Here is a 23,309-nt window from a genome sequence, read left to right on the forward strand (position 1 = left end):
TTTCCATCTTCGCTGTCAATATTGACCAGTTCATATTTCCTAATCAGAGCTGTTTTCGACCTAAAGCCCTGTTCTGCTTCTTTCTTGCTACGATACTATCTACAGATGAGGCTTGCCTCCATCAAATCAATTCCTCAGGGTTTCCCTTTCAATGTCCTGACCTCAGATTACACTGAAAGGGCTGCAGTATGAATCCATGCATCTTGATGAAGGGTCTTTTCCTGAACACACTGTGGAGTTTCAGCAAAGCTGAAGGAAGATATGAATAAATCTGTACTGTGTGACTGAAAGTCATATTTGGCCAGTCGAATCTGACCTCATAAGCTATAGCCAAGTCTGTAATCTGATCAACTGTTCATCAAGTGCTAAATTGTTGACTTGGATTGACTGGTTGAGTAAATAACCAGCTTCCAGCAGAATTTGGAAGAATTTCTCAAGAGTGCAGAAATTTGCATTCAAATATCATCGCATCTAATCTATCACAGAATACCTGATGTATTTGAAATTGCAATGTAACACTGTATTCCTGAACAGTCACATCTGACCAGAGAGGCAGAATACACATTGTGATAGTAATGCATGACTTAATAGACTGTGAATCATCTGAGACACGAACATTGAGGGAAAGCTAAGGGATTTACAGCCATTTGACATTATTATTCATTATGAAACATGTATTTCAACACTTCTTTACCAGCTATTCACAGAAGTCTTACTGTTAATTGCTACTCCAGTGTCCTTTACCTTCCTCTTGGATGAAGTACAGAGCTCATAAGTATCAGTGCGGATTTACACTCATTTGTAGGAAACCGTGACTCCAAGGGGGGGGCCACATATGTACCTGAAGGAATTTTTGTCCATGGGTTAAGTGAGTGGAAGAAGGCACGTTTGGAATGACTTGTTCCCAGTCTATGAATTTCATGCAATTCTATTGTACAGTAACAACTTGATCGATCTAATCACATGGTTTCTTCAGCAATCACGATCAAGACAAACTTACTTGCCTTTAATGTACTGTAGGTTGGACATGCATGAATGATTTGGCACCTCTATTTGAGAATATGTAAGATGAAAAGATGGAGTTATTAAAATGCTATTTGAATTGGAGGGTGAGGACTGAGCAAAGTTTGAATCATGCAGTGTTACTGAAAAGAAAAATGAAAAAGTTAAGTCAGACATTTCATATTTTACAACACAGCAGAAGGGCTTTTGGCCCATCATACTTGTACTGGCCCTTTGAAAGAACTATGCAGTTAGTCCCATAACCTTGTAAAATATTCCCTTCAAATAATTATCCAATTTAACGGTTTCTATTTCCACCACCCTCTCTGACAGATCACAATAACTAACTGTACCTTGGAAAATCTCCTCAAACAAAATCAAAAAGTGCTGGAGAAACTCAGCAAGTCTGGTAGCAGCTGTGGAGAGAGAAACAGAGTTATATTTTTCTGGTCCAGCAACCTTTTTTCAGAAGTTTAGTTGTGAAGAAAGGGCACACTGAATTCAAAATGTGAGCTCTGTTTTCTCCCTCCACAGATGCTGCCACAACTGTTGAGTTTCCCCAGCACTTTATGCTTTTGTTTCAGATTTCCAGCATCCACAGCTCTTTGTTCCATTTTAGTGAAAATCTCCTCATTGGCTTATTTTGCTAATTACCTCAAATCAGTTCCCTATTGTTCCGGATTATCTCTGCCATTGGAAACCATTTCTCTCTTGTTTACTCTACCACATCAAGTCTGTTTCTTCATGCCATTCAGTTTAATTAATCTATTTGCTCCCCTCTTGACTTTGGGACCTATCTTATTTATTTTTCCCACACAAATTAATTCCTGGATGCTATTTCATTTATACTTTTGGCAATGTGTGTGACATTGTGTGATTAAGGAGGCAACAGTGGCAGCCAGTTTGTTCACACTAATATCTACACAAAACCAAATGATTTACTTGAGTTGTGTTAATGGTAGAAGATGTGTCTCCCTCTTTCAACTAGGCTGAAACATTGGGGCAAGATAACTCCTCCAAACAATGATGTGGAGGTGCCACTGTTGGACTGGGGTTAAAAATCACACAACACCAGGTTATAGCTGAAAATGTGTTGCTGGAAAAGCACAGCAGGTCAGGCAGCATCCAAGGAACAGGAAATTTGACGTTTCGGGCATAAGCCGGGATGAAGGGCTTCTGCCCAAAATGTCGAATTTCCTGTTCCTTGGACATTCCTGATGAAGGGCTTATGCCTGAAACATGGAATTTCCTGTTCCTTGGATGCTGCCTGACCTGCTGTGCTTTTCCAGCAACACATTTTCAGCTCTGATGCTCCAGCATCTGCAGACCTCACTTTCTCCTCCAACACCAGGTTATAGTCCCTTAGCTTGATTTGGTCTTTCTTTTTCTTAATTACATGACAAGACTCAATAAAGAAATGCAAAACAGCCTCTTTGAATCTCATCCCGCTTAAAAAGCAGATCTCCACCTTTCAACCATTGTGGGGAAACAAGATTCCAGTAATTTCCAACATGAAGTCAGAGCATGTACTTTTATTATTTCACTTCACTGCTTGCTCCACCATTTTGGACACTCAACAACAATATCTCAGGGTGTGCTCCAGGGCTACAGGTGCCCACACCCCTCGTCCATGGATACAGGCATTCAACTCCTACCAGCCCCTTCAAACTCCTCATGGCCCCTCTCCAACCACCTGTAAGACATTTCTGCACATTAAAGCTGTATTTTGGGGGACAATGGCAACAGTTATTGCAATGCTACTGCAAGAACACTTTGCATGCAAGGACAGATACCTCGTTCACAAATGGACCATCTCAGGAGTGCCCACACACTTCCTTAGCGTTCACTCACTTTGCACTGACCTACATTCTCACAGCATCCCTGCCTTGCCTGATCTTTCTTACCTCACTTTCCATAAGGCCATTAGATATTAGGCGTCCCATCAGGTCTGATCAGCCACTCAATCATGGCTGACACACTTACATAGAACATAGAACGTTACAGCACAGTATAGATCCTTCAGCCCTCAATGTTGCGCTGACCTATGAAATTAATCTGATGCCCATCTAACCGACACCGTTCTATTATTATCCATATGTATGCCCAATGCTCATTTAAATGCCCTTAACATCAGCGAGTCTACTACTGTTGCAGGCAAGCTGTTCCACACCCCTACTAATCTTTGAGTAAAGAAACAACCCCTAACATCAATGCTAAATCTATCATCCCTCAATTTAAAGCTATGTTCCCTCATGTTAGCCTTCGCCATCCAAAGAAAAAGGCTCTCACAGTCCATCCAATCTAACCCTCTGATTATCTTATACATCTCAATTAAGTCACCTCTCAACCTTCTTCTCTCCAACGAAAGCAGCCTCAGTTCCCTCAGCCTTTCCTCGTAAGACCTTCCTCCCATACCAGGCAACATCTTCATATCCTTCCTATAATGTGGTGACCAGGACTGTACGCAATACTCCAGGTACAGCCTGAAGAAGGGCTCATGCCCGAAACATCAATTCTCCTGCTCCTTAGATGCTGCCTGACCTGCTGCGCTTTTCCAGCAACACATTTTCAGCACTGATCTCCAGCATCTGCAGTCCTCACTTTCTCCTCGCAGCCTTAACAGTGTCTTGTACTGCTGAAGCATGACCTCGTGGCTCCAGAACTCAGTCCCCTTACCAATAAATGCCATCTTAACAATCCTATCAACCTGGGTGGCAACTTTCAGGGATTTATGCACCAGGACACTGAGATCCCTCTATTCATGTACACCACCAAGAATATTACCATTAGCCCAGTACTCTGCATTCCTGTTATTTCTTCCGAAGTGAACTACCTCACATTTTTCCACAATAAACTCCATTTGCCACTTCTCAGCCCAGCTCTACATCTTATCTATGTCCCTCTGTAACCCATAACATCCTTTGTCACTATCCATAACTCTGCCTACCTTAGTGTCATCCGCAAATTTACTAACCTATCCTTCTACGCCCACATCCAGGTAATTTATAAAAATGACAAATAGTAGTGGCCCCAAACAGATCCTGTGGCACACCACTGGCAACTGAGCTCCAGGATAAACATTTCCCATTAACCACTGCCCTCCGCCTTCTTTTAGCTAGCCATTTCTGATCCAATCCAAGCCAATTCTCCTGCCTTCTCCTCCTAACCTTTGATCCCCTTACTAAACAAGAACCTTTCTATCTCTGACTTTCAATATACTCAACGATTTAGTCTCCACATCTTTCTGTGGCAAATAGTATGAAAGATTCACACCCTGCCCCCCACCCCTAGCTCAGTTCTAAAGGGTCATCCCTTCACTCTGAGGCTGTGAGGCTGTGCCCTCAGGTCCTAATCTCTTCTAATGGTGAAAACATCTTCTCCACATCCACTCTATCCAGGCCTCTCAGTGTTCTGTTAAAAATCACACAACACCAGGTTATAGTCCAACAGGTTTATTTGGAAGCACACTAGCTTTTGGAGCACCCCAGTCCAACACTGGCATCTCCAAATCATCTCAGTATTCTATAAGTTTCAGTCAGACTCCACCCCACCTCCGCTTCCTGCTAAACTCTGTTGAGAACAGATCCAGAGTCCTCAATCACTCCTTATATGATAAGCATGATTTGGAGATGCCAGCATTGGACTGGGGTGGACAAAGTTAAAAATCACACAACACCAGGTTATGGTCCAACAGGTTTAATTGGGCCACCTGATGAAGGAGCAATGCTCCGAAAGCTAGTGCTTCCAATTAAACCTGTTGGACTATAACTGGTATTGTGTGATTTTTAACCTTATATGATAAGTAATTCATTCCTGGTTTTTGTTCTTGTCAGCTTTCTCTGGATCCTCTCCAACTCCAGCACATTCTTCCATCGATCGGGGTGGCACGCTGGCTCAGTGGTTAGCACTGCTGCCTCACAGCATCGAGGACCCATGTTTGATTCCAGCCTCAGGTGACTATCTGTGTGGAATTTGCACATTCTCCCCCTGTCTGCATGGGTTTCCTCAGAGTGCTCCGGTTTCCTCCCACAGATGTGCGCATTAGGTGAATTGGCCATGCTAACTTGCCCATAGTGTTAGGTGTATTAGTCAGAAAGAAGTGGGTTACTCTTCAGAGGGTCAGTGTGGACTTGTGGGGCCGAAGGGCATGTTTCCATGCTGTCGGGAATCTAATCTAATCATACAGAGCCTTCCTTGTCATGTCATACTTTTCAGAGTATTTAAGCCAGAGTCTAAACACTCACTGTGCTGTCCTGATAATACTTAGTGGTATTATCACGAGACTAATAATCCAGTGACCCATGTAATAATCGTGGGAAAATGGGTTCAAATCCTGCCATGGTCGTTGGTGGAATTTGAATTCAATGATAAATCTGTAAATAAGTGTCTAACAATGACCATGAAGCTATTGTTGATAGTTTTAAAAATCCATCTGGTTTGCTGATGTCCTTTCGGAAAAGGAACTGCCATGTTAACATGGTGTCCCAGACCCCCCGCAATGTGGCTGATTCTTAACTGCTCCCTGGGCAGTTAGGGATGGGTGATAAATATGAACATAGCCAGCGATGCCCAGATCCTGTGAATGAACCTTTTAAAATGATCATGTTGCTCTTAGTGAGCATCTCGTCTTGACACCTTGAACTCCATATGGTACAGGGACATTCTTAGAGTCATAGAGCCCATTGTGTCTGCAACAGCCAAATACAATCAATTCTAATCTCATTTTCCAGCTCTTGACCATAGTCTAGGGATTGCAAGTGCATACCTAAATACTTTTTCCATGAACACACTGACAGGCAGTGAGTTTCAGATTCCCACCACCCATTGAATGAAAAATAAATTTCCTCAGCTTTCCTCTTAGCTTCCTGTCCCTTAACTTAAATCTATGTTCCCAGTCACTGTTGCCTCTGCCCCAGGGAGATGTTTCTTCCTGTCTGATCTATCTGGTCCCTAATAGTTGTACACATCTCAAACTCCTCTGCTCTAAGGAAAACAACCACAGGCTGTCCAATCTCTCTTCATTACTGAAACTCTCCAGCCCAGGCAACATCCTTGGAAATCCCTTCCACGCCTACTCCAGCGCTGTCACATTCCCCCTATTGTTTGGATTCCAGAACCATAGAACTATAGACTTCCTACAGTGTGAAAGCAGGCCATTCGGTCTATTGAGTACACATCGAGCCTTCAAAGAGCATCCCACCCAGAGCCACCCCTTACTCTATCCCTGTAACCCTGCATTCCCCATGGCATTTCCCACATATTCCTCTAGCTGAGGCCTCACCAATCTTTTAAACAGTTCCAGACACTGTGATAGATCTTGGAATGGGGCTTGAGGTCTGGAGGAATGGGATATCACCTTCTCCCGGTGACTGTGAAGGTGACAGCCTTTTTGATCTTCTATGCAACTGGCTCCTCCCTGGGAGCAAGAATGGAATCTCAGTCAGGCACCCATAAAGGTATCAGGGTGACGACTGATGCCATCTGTGCAAGATGAGACTGGTTCACCTTGTTCCTTCGCCAAGACAAAGTCAGTGTTGCAGTCTGGGCAGTGGGATTCAGAAACATGGCTGGATTCCCACATTGCATGCAGCCATTGACCGCGCACAAAACTCATACTGAGAAGGTCATATTACAATGCTCCGTGTAGGTCCACAAGAAGTTCAGATGATCCGTGAGCACTCGTTCCATTTCCTGAAGTTCTGATACTGCTGACTTGGCAGCTGCCATGACCTTTTTTTGTTAATTCACTCATGGGACTTGAGTATCACCATCTTGCCCAGCATTAATTGCCCGTCCTCAGTTGCCTCCTGAAGAAGGTGGGGGTGAGCTGCCTTCTTGAACTTCCACAGTCCATGTGCTATAGATAGAATCAGCATGCACTCAGCGTGGGAATTCCAAGATTTTGATTCAGTGAAGGAAAGGAAAAACCTTTCCAAGTCAGGATGGTGAGTGGCTTGGAGGGGAACTTGCAAGGGGTGGTGCTCCCATGTATCTGCTGCCCTTGTCCTTCTAGATGGTGGCAGTTTTGAGTTTGGACGGTGCTGCTTAGGAGCCTTCATGAATTTCTGCAGGGCAGCTAGAAGATGTTACACACTGCTGAGCATCAGTGGTAGAAGCAGTGTGTTTTTGGGAATGTGGTGCCAGTCAAGTGGGGGCTGCTTTGTCCTGGATGGTGTCAAACCTCTTGAGAGCTGTTGGATCTGTATGCATCCAGGCAAGTAGAGGGTATTCCATCATACTCCTGACTTGTGCCTAGTAGATGATGAATAGGGTGAGGGGAGTCAGGAGGTGAGTTACCTGCTGCCTTTGACCTACTCTTGAAGCCAGTGAGTAAAGCCCAGTGTATTATGGGAGGAGAAAAAGGCCCAGTGATACTATGCTAGACTATTAAGCCAGAAATTCATTCTATATTCTGGGGATCTACATTCAAATTCTGCCACGTTAGATGTTAGAATTTGAATTTAATAAAAAATCTTAAATTAAGAATCTAATATTAAGCATGAAACCATTGTTGATTGTTGTAAAAAAAAACCCATCTGCTTCACTGATGTCTTTTCAGGAAGGAAACTGCTATGTTCTGGCCTACATGTGACTCCAGACCCACAGCAATAGGATTGACTCTTAACTGCCCTCTGGGCAATGAGGGACAGGCAATAATTCCTAACCGAACCAGAGAGGCTCAGAGATGAAGTGGAGGCATAGGGAAGATTGTGGCAAAGTATTCATCATCGTTGATGATGTGTTGAAGGCTGCAAAGAGCATAGCATGCTTTCCCCATGTCAGGGAAGTACTGGACCACACAGACACACACACACACACACACACACAATGACCTCAGCTTGAAATGCAGACAGATCTGAATCAGGACCTCACATCTAAAGTGCATTGTCTAAACTGAGATATCACCTCTTGTACATGGATAAAAACTTTAATAATCAAGGGAAAAAGACATGCAAGGAATTTGGATTTTGCATTTTAGTCAGCAGTCTACCTCCTAAATGATTAAAGAATTCAACAAGAGCAGCTAACTTTAAAGTTGTTTATAAATACTGTGTCTTAAACCTCTCTATCATATAATGTCTGAGGAAGGAGTGGATCTCCAAAAGCTTGCAATTTTAAATGAACCTGTTGGACTATAGCCTGGTGTCATTTGATTTTTGACCTTGTTCAACCAATTCACACCATCCGGATTTTAGTTGAAAATGTCAACAGGTTTGTAGGAGGGAAAAACCATAGAAAGACATAATTAAGAAGACAGAGGCCATCACAAGAGCAAAAAAGGCCTAATGTTTTCATTACAAAACTCAAAAGGGTTATTTTCTGAAGCATTGATGATGAAAATCCAGTCTGGTTTAATGTTTGTGGAGACAATGGCCTAGTGATATTATTGCTAGACAATTAATCTTCTGGACATCTGGGTTTAGATCCTGTCATGTCAAATGATAAAATGTGAATTTAATAAGAATTTGGAATTGAACGTGTAATGGTGATCACCAACTACTGTTGAGAAAACCTATCTAACGCCCTTCAATGAAGGAAATCTGAATTCCTTACTTGGTCTGGCCTACATGTGACTTCAGACCAACATAATGTGGTTGGCTCTTGCATAGAACATGAAACATAACAGTGCAGTACAGGCCCTTCAGCCCTCGATGTTGCGCTGACCTGTGGAACTAATCTGAAGCCCATCTATCCTACACTATTCCATTTTCATCCATATGTTTATCCAATGACCATTTAAATGCCCTTAAAGTTGGCGAGTCTACTACTGTTGCAGCAGTGCATTCCACGCCCCTACTGCTCTCTGAGTAAAGAAACTACCTCTGACATCTGTCCTATATCTATCACCCCTCAATTTAAAGCTATGTCCCCTTGTGCTAGCTATCACCATCCAAGGAGAAAGGCTCTCACCATCCACCCTATCTAATCCCCTGATTATCGTGTATGTCTCAATTAAGTCACCTCTCAACCTTCTCTCTTAACGGCTTTGTCGGCAGTTAGGGATAGGCTGTCAATGCTGGCCTAGCCAGTGACATCATATCCTGTGAATGTACAAAATGGAATGGTTCTGAAGGGGAATCATATTGGATTCGAAACATAAGCCCTGTTTCTCTTGCCACATATTCTGCCAGACCTGCTGAGTTTCCCCAGCACTTTCTGTTTGTAACTTATCATTGATTGGTAGAGTATGTTCAGGGAAGCTGGCCATCTTAGTTCAGCTCCAATTTGCCATGGTCTTAACGTATTACAAATGTATTGCAACCAGAAGAGTAATCACATGAAGAGGCGAAATAGGAGTTTCTGAAATCAAAACAAAAACTTCAGTCATCCTATCTACAAACCCAATCTGCAACCCTTTCTGTCCAAGCAGGACCTTCCCTCTGGCCCTCGGGAGTACATTCCTGTTTTTAATTTCAGATTCCCAGCCCCTCAGAGTGCAAGACACAAACAATCAATCAATCCCAGATGGTGGTTTCTTCTTCCTGTACTGTGCTGTAAGCTCTACGATGAGCTGGGATTGTAACGAACAGATTGCAATGAGCAATTGCATGTCAGCTGCGAAATCAAAGCGATAGTCTGTCAGTGCCACCTTATTTTACACTTGTCCCACGTTCCAAGCAGTGTGTTATAGGTTAATTGAAAACAATAATTTGCATTAAGTGAGTCCAGACGGCAGTTTTCGACCAGACACTTTGATGGGATTGCGTTAGGAATTGCAACATTCCAGGCAACAGATCTTCATGCATTCTCATCTGTCTAAATTCATTCGTTGAGAGTTTAGAAATTTACAGTGGTTAACAGGGCTTGAAATACCCACCTGTCCCTGTTATCTCACACACCATCCAAAGCACAGAAAACTGACATGGGTTAATTACTGTCTTGTCCAATGCTAGATGGCTACAGACTTTTAAAAATTGTGAAATTGTCAAACTAATTGTTAAACATTCTTTTGTTGTAAAATACAAGTGAGGAGAAGACTCTGCATTTACTGGCTATTATAAAATTTCATCTAAATGTGTCAGAAAGAACAGTCAGAGTCTGTTACAGTAGCATACTGATGCTTTAATGTTTGACGTTTATTATTTCTTACTCAAACTCAAAATCTAAGCTTTAACATGATATTCCCAGTCTGTGCCAAATTTTCAAAATAAACTTTCCACCAATATATGTATGACCATTGAGAATATTCTAGATGCATTTTATACCTCTATTTTGTGGGCAGCACGGTGGCACAGTGGCTAGCACTGCTGCCTCACAGCACCTGAGACCTGGGTTCAATTCCCGACTCAGGCGACAGACTGTGTGGAGTTTGCACGTTCTCCCCGTGTCTGCGTGGGTTTCCTCCAGGTGCTCGAGTTTCCTCCCACAGTCCAAAGATGTGCAGGTCAGGTGAATTGGCCATGCTAAATTGCCTGTAGTGTTAGGTAAGGGGTATATGTAGAGGTATGGATGGGTTGCGCTTCGGCGGGTCGATGTGGACTTGTTGGGCCGAAGGGCCAGTTTCCACACTGTAAGTAATCTAATCTAATCCATACCATCCACATAAACACAGTGGCTACAAGAGCAGATTAGAGGGCGTGAATTCTCCAGTGAGTAACTCATCTCCTAGCGCGCCCACCATCTAGAAGGCACAACTCAAGAGTATGATGGAATACTCCCCAGTTGCCTGGATGGGTGTAGCTCCACCATCCAGAACAAAGCAGCTCGATTGATTGGCATCACATCCACCAACATCCACTCCCTCTGCAGTAGCAGCAATATGTGCCATCTACAAGATGCATTGCAGAAATTCACAAAGGGTCCACAGGCAGCACAACCACTTCCATTAAGAAGGAGAAGGGCAGCAGATACGTGAAAACCACCACCTGAAAGTTCCACTCCAAACAAACAGAATTTAGGGAGTTAGGAGCCAAGTTAAAAAGTAGGACCTCAGAGGTAGTAACCTCACAATTGCTGCCAGTGCCACTTGCTAGTCAGATTAGAATTTAAAGAATAGACAGGATGAATGTGTGGCTTGAAACATGGTGCAAGAGGTTGGTGTCCAAAGGTTTGGGACATTGAGACCAGTTCTGAGCAAGGTGGGACAAATTGTACAGCCTACACCTGGGCTAGACTGGAACCAATGTCCTTCGGAGTGCTTTTGCTAATGCTGTTGGAGAGGGTTTGAAGTAATGGGGTTGGGGTATAGGAACCAGATGAGGTGGTTAGTGGTCAATAACGAGTAGTAACTAAAGCCTGTGATGAACTAGATAATTAAGACAGGGTAACTGAGGGGAGCAGATGTTATATGCAAAGGGACTGGTGGTCTGAGGTGCATTTGTTTCAATGTGAGAAGAGTAGTAGATAATAAAGATGAACTTAGCACTTGGATTATTATGTGGGAGTATGATGTTATTGCTATTACTGAGACTTGGTTGAGGGAAGGACATGATTGGCATCTAAATATCCCAGGATATTGATGCTTTAGGCGGGATGGAGGAGTTGCATTACTGGTCAGAGAGGATATCACAGCTGTGCTGAAGGAGGGCACTATGGAGGACTCAAGCAGTGATGCAATATGGGCAGAGCTCAGAAATAGGAAGGTGTGGTAATAATGTTAGGGCTGTACTACAGACCTCCCAACAGTGAGTGTGTGTGGGAAAAGATTTGCTAATCCACAATAGTGTGAGATAGAGGTACAAATATGTAAACAGATTATGGAAAGGTGCAGGAGCAACAGGGTTGTAGTGATAGATTTTAATTTTTCCAACATTGACTGTGATTGACTTCATGTTAGAGGTCTAACTGGAGCAGAATTTGTAAGGAGCATCCAGGAGGGTTTTCTAGAGCAGTATGTAAATAGTCCAACTCGGGAAGGGGCCATACTGGACCTGGTGTTGGAGAATGAGCCCAGACAGGTGGATGAAATTTCAGTAGGGGATTACTTTGGGTTGAATGATCATAATTCTGTAAGTTTTAGAATACTTATGGACAAAGATGAGAATGGTCCTAAAGGAAGAATACTGAATTGGGGAAGGCCAACTATAGCAAAATTCAGTGGGAGCTGGGGAATGTGAATTGGGAGCAGCTATTTGAAGGTATATCCACAATTGATGTGTGGGAGGCTTTCAAAGAGAGGTTGATTCGAGTGAAAGTCAGAGAAAATGGGTGAGATTCTTAACCAGTACTTTGCATCAGTATTCACTGAGGAGAGCGACATGTACCAGGCGGAGTACCAGGCCGTACACTCAGAGCATGCACAGATCAACTGGCAGAGGTTTTCTCTGACATCTTCAACTTCTCCCTGCAGCATTTCAAGAGGGTCAACATCATCCCTGTGCTGAAAAGGGCTCATGCAGCATGTCTCAAAGACTACCACCCAGTGGCCCGAACTGCGGTGGTTATGAAGTACTTTGAAAGGCTGGTCATGGCATTAATCAACTCCAGTCTCCCCATTACTCTTGGCCCACTCCAATTTGCCTATCTGACCAACAGATCCACGTCAGATGCCATATCACTTGCCCTTCACTCCCCCTTAGAACATCTTGACACCAAGAACAGCTACGCAAGAATCCTACTCATTGACTACAGTTCAGCTTTCAACACTACTATCCCCTCGAGACTGATTACTAAACTTAGTGATCTCAGACTAAGCCTCACTCTCTGCAACTGGTTCTTCAGTTTCCTGGCGACAATATTTCATCCTCACTAACGCTCAAGACTGGAGATCCCCAAGGGTGTGTACTCAGCCCCCTACTGTACTCACTGTATACCCATGACTGCATCACCAAATACCAGACTAATTCCATTTACAAGTTAGCTGATGACATCACCATTGTCAGTCGAATCTCAGATGGCGACAAAACCAGACTACAGAGGGGAGGTGGAAGACCTGGAAAAATGGTGGACTGAGAACAACCTAGCTTTAACACCGGCAAAACCAAAGAACTCATTATTGATTTTTGGCGGGATGTTATTCATGCCCCCCTACACATTAACAGCACAGAGGTGGAGAGTGTCAAGCTCCTGGCAATGGTCAACCATAACAAGCTTTCTTGGACTCTTCATGTGGACGCAGTTGTTACAAAGTCTCAACAATGTCTCTTCTTCCTCAGATAGCTGAAGAAATTTGGCATGACGGCGAAAACCCTTTATAGGTGCGCCATCGAGAGCATTCTGTCTGGATATATCATGACCTGGTATGGCAACTGTACCATTCAAGATCGGAGATAGTTACAGAGAGTGAACTCAGCCCAGATAATCACAAAGGCTAACCTCCCATCTATAGCATTGACCAGGCCCGCTGTCAAGGAGAGACCACCAGTATTCTCAAAGATCCACCCCACCTGAGCAATGTTTTTCTACAACCTCTACCATCAGGGAGAAGGTACAAAGGCCTGAACACACACCAGCTGTTTTTGAAACAGTTTCTTCCCTACTGTTGTTAGTACACTGAATGGACTCACAGACTCTTAACAGTCGCCTGTACCTGTGTTTTTGTTTTTGCCACTGTTTACCTATTATTTACTATCTATGCCTCTTAACTCTGTGATCTGCCTGTATTGCTCACAAGACAAAGCTTTTCACTGTGCCTCGGTACACATGACAATAAATTAGATTCAATTCAATTCAAACATGACGGATGTTGAGGTTAGGGATAGATGTTTGATAGCTCTATTGCAAGTCAGCACAAGGAGGGAGGGAATGTTGGGTATTCTAAAAGACATTAAGGTGGACAAGTCCCCAGGTCCAGATGAGATCTATCCCAGGTTACTGAGGGAAGTGAGAGAGGAAATAGGCTGGGACCTTAACAGATATCTTTGCAGCATCATCGAACGCAGGTGAGGTTCTGGAGGACTGGAAAATTGCTAATGTTGTCCCCTTGCTTAAAAAGGGTCACATGGATAATCCAGGTAAAAAATGAGGTCTGCAGATGCTGGAGATCACAGCTGAAAATGTGTTGCTGGTTAAAGCACAGCAGATTAGGCAGCATCCTAGGAACAGGAAATTCAACGTTTCAGGCATAAGCCCTTCATCAGGAATGAGGAGAGTGTGCCAAGCAGGCTGAGATAAAAGGTAGGGAGGAGGGACTTGGGGGAGGGGCGATGGAGATGTGATAGGTGGAGTGACTATAGACTGGTGAGCCTGACATCAGTGGTAGGGAACTGCTGGAGAAGATATTAAGCGATAGGATCTATTCCCATTTGGAAGAAAATGGGCTTATCAGTGATAGGCAACCTGGTTTTGTGCAGGGAACATCATGTCTTACCAACTTAATAGAATTATTTGAGAAAGTGACAAAGTTGATTGATGGGGCAGGGCTGTAGATGTCATTTACATGGACTTCAGTAAGGCTGCCCATGATAGGCTAATGGAGAAAGTGAAGTCACATGGGGTCCAGGGTGTACTAGCTACATGGGTTAAAAAACTGGCTGGGTAACAGGTGAGAGTGACAGTAATGTTGGAAGAGGGCTTCTCATAATGGAGAACTATGTGAAAGTGAGGTGAAGATCAGAATCGAGAGTGTGTTGCTGGAAAAGCACAATAGGTCAGGCAGCATCCAAGGAGCAGGAGAATCGACGTTTCGGGCATAAGCCCTTCTTCAGGAATGAGAATGTGACTCGTGGTAGTCTGATTAGCAAGTTTGCGGATGACACTAAGATTGGTGGAGCAGCAGATAGTGAAGGGGACTGTCAGAGAATATAGCAGAATATAGATAGATCGGAGAGTTGGGCAGAGAAATGGCAGATGCAGTTCAATCCGGTAAATGCGAGGTAATGCATTTTTGAAGATCCAATTCAAGAGCGAACGATATGGGAAATGGAAATGTCCTGGGAAAAATTGATACAGAGATCTGGATGTTCAGGTCCATTTTTCCCTGGAAGTGGCAACGCAGGTCAGTAAAGTGGTCAAGAAGGTTTATGGCATGCTTTCCTTCATCGGATGGGGTATTGAGTACAGGAGTTGGCAGGCCATGTTACAGTTGTATAAGACTTTGGTTCAGCCACATTTGGAATACTGTGTACAGTTCTGGTACTCAATTACAAGGGGTCACGAGTTCAAAGTGAGAGGGGAAAAGTTTAGGGGAGATAAGTGTGGAAAGGTCTTGAAGCAGATGGTGATCTGTGCCTGGAACGCATTCCCAGCTGACGTGGTAAAGGTGGGCATGATAACATGATTTAAGATGTATCTAGCCAGATACATGAATGGGCAGGGAGCAGGGAGATACTTAGAAAGTAGGTGACAGGTTTAGATAGAGGACTTGGATCAACACAGACTTGGAGGGCCGAAGGGCCTGTTCCTGTGCTTTAACTTTCTTCGTTCTTTATTCTTTGTCCTAAACTATTCATCACCCAAAGGAGTCACAGGAATACTATGGCTGCAAAAGTAGATCAGAGGCTGGGACTGCTGCAGCGAGTAACTCATTCTTGAATTGCCAAAGCCTATCCATCAACTACAAAGCATGTATCAGCATTATTGTGGATTACTCTTAACTTGCCTGGATGAGTGCAGCTCTAAACAAAGACAAGAAGCCCACTATCATACAGGATAAAGCAGTCACCTTGATCAGAAGCGCATCCACCACCAATAATATTCTGGGGACCCCGGTTCGAATCTTGACATGGCCAATGGTGGAATTTGAATTCACTTTAAAAAAATTGGAATTAAGGGTCTAATGCTGACCATGAATCCATCATCAGAAAAGCCCATCTGGGTCACTAATGTCCTTTCAGGAAGGGAACTGCCATCCTTACTTGGTCTGGCCTACATGTGACTCGAGACCCACAACAATGTGGTTTAGATGACTTTACAGTGTGGAAACAGGCCCTTCAGCCCAACAAGTCCACACTGACCCTCCGAAGAGCAACGCACCCAGACCCATTCCCCTACATTTACCCCTTCACCTAACACCACGGGCAATTTAGCATGGCCAATTTACCAAACCTGCACATTTTTGGACTGTGGGAGGAAACCGGAGCACCCGGAGGAAACCTACACAGACACGGGGAGAATGTGCAAACTCCACACAGACAGTCATCTGAGGCAGGAATTGAATCCAAGTCCCTAGCACTATGAGGCAGCAGTGCTAACCACTGTGCCACCATGCTGCTCTAATGTCCTCTAGGCATTTAGGGATGGGCAATAAATGCTGGTCTAGCCAGCGCTACCCTCATCCCGTGCGTAAATTAGAAAAAATAAGTGAGGAGAAACTGTTTCCACAGGTACTTGTTAAATGTGGTCATCCTCGGATGCTGCCTGACCTGCTGTGCTTTTCCAGCGCCACACTTTCGACTCTGATCTCCAGCACCTGCAATCCTCATTTTCTCCCATAGTCAAAGGTGAGACAGGCAAATTGCTAATCAGTCAGGGAATCAAACGTTATCAGCAAAAGTCAGGAAAGTGGAGCTGAGGATTATCAGAATAGCCATGATCTCCTTGAATGGCGGAGAAGATTCGATGGGCTGAAGGGCCTCCTTCTGTTCCCAAATATTATGACCTTGTTGAGTTGGTAATCTGATAATGTGGGTCTGAGAACCAGAGGGAGATGGAAACATTATTTTTTTATTCAGTGAACTCGTATATTTAAATAGACTTTTAGAAAGGCTGGTTTTTAAGTTTCTGAGAAGCGTTAGATACATACTCGGAAAGATTTGCTGGGCTGCGGAGCGACTACAGGATAATCAGGGCCAGCCATTGTCATTGGGCTTAATGATTCCCTGTTGTAAATGTATGCTTCAATGACTGTTTAATCATCCAGAAAGGAATAAGTTGATTAGGGATGGTCAACATGGTTTTGTGAAGGGTAGGTCATGCCTCACAAACCTGATTGAGTTCTTTGAGAGATGACCAAACAGTTGGATGAGGGTAAAGCAGTTGTGATGTATTTGGATTTCAGTAAGATGTTTGATAAGGTTCCTTATGGTAGGCTATTGAACAAAACACAGAGGTATGAGATTGAGGGTGATTTAGTGGTTTGGATCAGAAATTGCTAGCTTAAAGAAGACAGAGGGTGGTGGTTGATGGGAAATATTCACCCTGGAGTTTAGCTGGAATACCACAAGGATCTGGTTTGGGTCCACTGTTGTTTGTCAGTTTCATAAATGATCTGGGTGAGGGCATTGAGGATGGGTTAATAAATTTGCAGATTACACTGTAGTCGGTAAAGTTGTGGATAGTGACAAAGGGTATTGTAGGTTACAGAGAGACATAGATAAGCTGCAGACGTGGGCTGAGAGGTGGCAAATGGAGTTTAATGTGGAAAAGTGTGAGGTGATTCACTTTGGAAGGAGTAACAGGAATGCAGAATACTGGGCTAATGGTCAGACTCTTGGTAGTGTAGAAGAGCAGAGAGATCTCGGTGTCCATGTGCATAGATCCCTCAATGTTGCTGCCCAGATAGATAGGGTTGTTAAGAAGGCATACAGTGTGTTAGCTTTTATTGGTAAAGGGATTGAGTTTCAGAACCATGAGGTCATGCTGCAGCTGTACAAAACTCTGGTGTGGCCACATTTGGAGTACTGTTTACAGTTCTGGACATCGCATTATAGGAAGGCTGTGGAAGCTTTGGAAAGGGTGCAGAGGATATTTACTAGGATTGCCTGGTATGGAGGGAAGGTCTTACGAGGAAAGGCTGAAGGACTTGAGGCTGTTTTCTTTAGAGAGAAGGTTGAGAGGTGACTTAATTGAGATATATAAGATAATCAGAGGGTTAGATAGGGTGGACAGTCAGTTTTTTTTCCTCAGATGGCGATGGCGAGCACAAGTGACATAGCTTTAAATTAAGGGGTGCTAGATATAGGACAAATGTCAAGGGCTTTTGCCCGAAATGTCTATTTGTGGGCGGCACGGTGGCACAGTGGTTAGCACTGCTGCCTCACAGCGCCTGAGACCCGGGTTCAATTCCCGACTCAGGCGACTGACTGTGTGGAGTTTGCACGTTCTCCCCGTCTCTGCGTGGGTTTCCTCCGGGTGCTCAGGTTTCCTCCCACAGTCCAAAGATGTGTGGGTCATGTGAATTGGCCATGCTAAATTGCCCGTAGTGTTAGGTAAGGGGTAAATGTAGGGGTATGGGTGGGTTGCGCTTCGGCGGGTGGGTGTGGACTTGTTGGGCCGAAGGGCCTGTTTCCACACTGCAAGTAATCTAATCTAATCTTTACTGCTCCTTGGATGCTGCCTGAACTGCTGTGCTCTTCCAGCACCACTAATCCAAAATAGGACAGATGTCAGAGGTAGTTTCTTTAATCAGAGAGTAGTAAGGGCATGGAATGCACTGCCTGCAACAGTAGTAGACTTACCAATTTTAAGGGCATTTAAATGATAATTTGATAAACATATGGATGAAAATGGGTTAGTGTACATTAGATGGGCTTCAGATTGGTTCCACAGGTTGGCGCAAAATCGAGGGCCAAAGGGTCTCTACTGCATTGCAATGCTCCATGTTCTATGTTTTATGTTCCATGGTGAAATATTGCTAAAAAACCAATCATTTTATCACATTATTAATATTTACAGACTGACATTCAACAACTAACTGGCTATGATGAGAAAACAGGAACCAACTGTCTCAGGGATTTGTTTAACCAAAGTTGCAGGGTGTGGGGCCTGTTTTAAGAAGGATTATATTTTCAATATAAATTGATGAGACTGAACTTAAGACAACAGATGAGAAGTGCTGTGCGATAGTTGACTCAAATGTTGTAACCGTGGTGACGGCACAATGAAGGGATTGGTAAGTGAAAGCATTTATTGTAAACGTGGAAGAATGACATTTACATGCCAGAGAAAGCTCAACATAATTAGATTGTGCATTAGTCGATGTAGTTAGTTCATATTTTATCTCGCTGCAAAGTAAAACATTTCTCAATTTAAGGCAAAAACTATTGAAGTTTGAAATTACACTGGGCACATAATAAGGTGCAAGCCTGAACAATTACCTTCTCTCTATTTTCAAGGAAGCATTAATCCTTAAAAATAACAGATACAGGAATTTCATATTTCATCTGTGGGATCTTGCTGTGTGCAGGTTCCCCTGTCACAACACATTTCAAAATGACTTCATTGTCTGCATAGTGTTCGAGATTGTATTGGGGAAGTGGAAGGTTTTATTTTATTCATTTATGGAACAGAAATATCACTGGCTGGGACAGTATTTATTGCTATCCCTAATTGCCCAGAGGGCAGTTAAGAGTCAACCACATTGCTGTGGGTCTGGAGTCACATGTAGGCCGCACCAGGTACGGATGGTAGTTTCCTTCCCTGAAGGGCATAAGTGAACCAGATGGGTTTTTCAACATTAGACTTGGCTCTCCAGATTTTTACTGAATTCAAATTCCACTCTCCGTTGTGGCAGGATTTGAGACCCTGGATCCCCAGAACACTCCCTGAGTCTCTGGATTAATAGTCATACAGTCATAGAGATGTACAGCATGGAAACAGACCCTTCAGTCCGGCCCGTCATGCCGACCAGATATCCCAACCCAATCTACTCCAACCTGCCAGCATCCAGCCCATATCCCTCCAAACCCTTCCTATTCATATACCCATCCAGATGCCTCTTAAATGGTGCAATTGTACCAGCCTCCACCATTTCCTCTGGCAGCTCATTCCATACACGTACCACCCTCTGTGTGAAAATGTCGCCCCTTAAGTCTCTTTTCTATCTTTACTCTCTCCCCCTAAACCTATGCCCTCCAGTTCTGGACTCCCCAACCCCAGGTAAAAGACTTTGTCTATTTATCCTATCCATGACCCTCATAATTTTGTAAAGCTCTATAAGGTCACCCCTCAGCCTCTGACGCTCCAGGGAAAACAGCTTCTCCCTACAGCTCAAATCCTCCAACCCTGGCAACATCATGGTAAATCTTTTCTCAACCCTTTCAAGTTTCACAACATCTTTCCGATAGGAAGGAGACCAGAATTGCACGCTATATTCCAACAGTGGCCTAACCAATGTCCTGTACAGCTGCAACATGACCTCCCAGCTCCTGTACTCAATTCTCTGACCAATCAACGAAAGCATACCAAATGCCTTCTTCACTATCCTATCTACCTGTGACTCCACTTTCAAGGAGCTATAAACCTCACCCTTTAGTGTATAAGTCTTGCTAAGATTTGCTTTCCCAAAATACAGCACCTCAAATTTATCTGAATTAAACTCCACCTGCCACTCGCAGCCCATTGGCCCATCTGATCAACATCCTGTTGTAATCTGAGGTAACGTTCTTTGCTGTCCACTACACCTCCAATTTTGGTGTCATCTGCAAACTTACTACCTGTGCCTCTCATGCTCTCATCCAAATCATTTATATAAATGACAAAAAGTAGAGGACCCAGCACCGATCCTTGTGGCACTCCACTGGTCACAGGCCTCCAGTCTGAAAAACAACCCTCCACCACCACCCTCTGTCTTCTATCTTTGAATGATATTACCACTAGGGTATCACTGCCCTGGTGCTGGCTTTATGTAGTGAAGACTTCTTACCTATGGTTAGCACTGCTGCCTCACAGCGTCAGGGACCCAGGTTCAATTCTCGCCTCGGGCAACTGTGTGTGGGGTTTGCACATTCTCCCCGTGTCTGCCTGGGTTTCCTCCGGGTGGTCCGGTTTCCTCCCACAGTCACAAAGATGTGCAGGTTAGGTGAACTGGCCACGCTAAATTCCCCGTAGTGTTAGGTGAAGGAGTAGATGTTGGGGAATGGGTCTGGGTGGGTTGCTGTTCGGCGGGCCAGTGTGGACTTGTTGGGCTGAAGGACCTGTTTCCACACTGTAAGTAATCTATCTATCTTTTTAAAATTTGCAGTAATATTCACAAAGCATTTAAAACTCCCAAAAATCCAACTTCAGGATATGACTGGGGGTGGGTGTTGAAATGCATACAGTCCTGAAGCTTTCCTGGATTGGATAATATTTCTATGAGGAAAAGTTGGGCAGGCTAGGTTTGTATCCGCTGATGTTTAAGAGTAAGAGGTGACTTGATTTCGAGACCATGACAGGGTAGATGTGGTAAGATCCTCTTATGGAAGAGTCCAGAAGGAGGGGTCAATGTTTAAAAATCACAGGTGACCCATTTAAAACACAGACATGACAATGTTTTTTTGTTGGAGGTGATGAGTCTATGAATTTCTCCTACCAGAAGGAATGTGGAGGCTTTGGAGAGGTACAGAAAATGTTTACCAGAATGATGCCTGATATGGGGAATTTTAGGTTGGATAGGCTGGTTTGGAGGTGCTGGTGTCGGACTGGGGTTAACAAAGTTAAAAATCACACAACACCAGGTTATAATCCAACAGGTTTATTTGGAAGCACTAGCTTTCAGAGCGCTGCTCCTTCATCAGGTGGTTGATGAAGGGGCAGTGCTTTGAAAGCTGGTGTTTCCAATTAAACCTGTTGGATTATAATCTGGTATTGAGTTATTTTTAACTGGATAGACTGGGTTTGTTTTCACTGGGACGCAGGAGGTTGAGGGGTGACCTGATAGAAGTTTATAAGATTGTGAATGGCTTGGATAGAGTGGGATTTGTGAGGCTTTTTCCCAGGGTGGAGGGGTCAATTACTAGGGGACACAGGCTCAAGGTGTGCAGGGTGAGGGGGGAAGTTTAAAAGAGATATGTGAGGCATGTTTTTCACACAAAGGGTGGTGAGTACCTGGAACGTGCTACCAGAGGAGGTGGTGGAAGCAGACACAATAGCAGCATTCAAGAAACACCTGGACAAATACATGAATAGGAAGGGGATATAGGGATATGGATTCTGTAAGTGAAGCATAGGCTTGGAGGGCCGAAGGGCTTGTTCTTGTGCTGTACCGTTCTTTGCTCTTTGTTTCCTGAAAGAGTGGTGGAATCAGAGTCCTTGATTATTTTTAAGGCAGCAGAGGATTGATGGATATGTGAGGAATGAAAGGTTGTCTCATAGAAAGGTAGGCAGACTTAAGGTTACAATTGGATCAAACAGGATCTTTTTGAATGATGAAGCAGGCTCAAGGGCTGGATGGTTTATTCCTGCTCCTAATTCATGAAGATACATGGCATTTGTTAGACCTCAGCTAGAATATTGGTTGCCACGTTATAGGAAGGCAACGTACTGTGGAGAGTGTGGAAGTGATTCACAAGAATGGCCTCAGGAATGAGAAATGTCAATGATGAGGTCAGATCAGAGAGGTTGCACTGTTCTCCTTGGTAAGAAGAAGGCTGAGAGGAGGGTTGATAGAGGCTTTCAAAATCATGAAGAGTCTGGACAGAGCAGACAGGGAGAAATTGTTCCCAGTTGCAAATGAGAGGACACAGATTTCAAGTGATTTTCAAAAGAAGCCAGTACACGACAAGGGGAAGCTCTTTCACACTGCGAGTAGTCAGGGTATGGAATACGTGGCCTGGAAATGTGGTGAGGCAGGTTCAATTCAAGAGGACATTGGAGGATCACTTGCATAGAAAATAGTGTGCGAGAGTGTGGGGAAAAGACAGGAGCTTGGCAATAAGTAAAGATGTTTGCTGGTGTGGGCATGATGGGTCGAATGGCCTCCTCTGAACCCAAACGCTGCTATCATTCTGTGAGGTGGAGCAGCGTTTCATCTAATGGCTAACTTTCAAAAAAGGAAGACATATCATAAAATGACTGGATATTCTTGGGAAGAGTGGACTGGTTGGATATTCAGAGGTATTAGAGATGGTTAGACTGATAGGTCCGTGACCGTGCTGTTTGACTGTAAAACTCTATACATGATCAACGTCTTTGGAGAGAGTGTAGATATTGGGACTGATTTATCTCTTGGAATGGAGGCTGGGCTGGTGAATGATTAAAACTTTGACCTTTGTCATCCATACAACATGTGACAATAAATACTGGAACAACACCAATCACTGTCTTGATAACATGAATGCAGCATTATTGAAATGACATGGTTGGCAACTTAAATTCTCCCCAGATGAAAGGGACATTTCCCGGAGGCATTGTGAAATAATAGATAGAGATGATATATGAAGGGGGTGATTTCCTGACTTGATGCTCCCAGCATGGAGCCTAGTCCAGCAGAAACATTTATCTCAATGAGCACATCCACTTAAACTAATGACTAAAGTATTGTATGTTGTATAAATTTCTGACATGGTTGTAGTTGGATGTTTTGAAAATGCAGAATGAAAATGGACAGAAATTGCTACAAAGATAAGAAAACTGAACAATAGTCACACTGTCCAGATCCCTGAGATTTTACCAACACCTGGGGCCCAATTAAACAAATGTATTCAAACTTGGGTTGGTGGCGAGCACTTTTGCTTTGAGTTTAAAGGTGCATTAGCACTTAAAGCCGATACGCCAGTGCAGACCCATAG

The sequence above is a fragment of the Hemiscyllium ocellatum genome, chromosome 36 (assembly GCF_020745735.1).
Source record: "Hemiscyllium ocellatum isolate sHemOce1 chromosome 36, sHemOce1.pat.X.cur, whole genome shotgun sequence".
NCBI lineage: Eukaryota > Metazoa > Chordata > Chondrichthyes > Orectolobiformes > Hemiscylliidae > Hemiscyllium > Hemiscyllium ocellatum.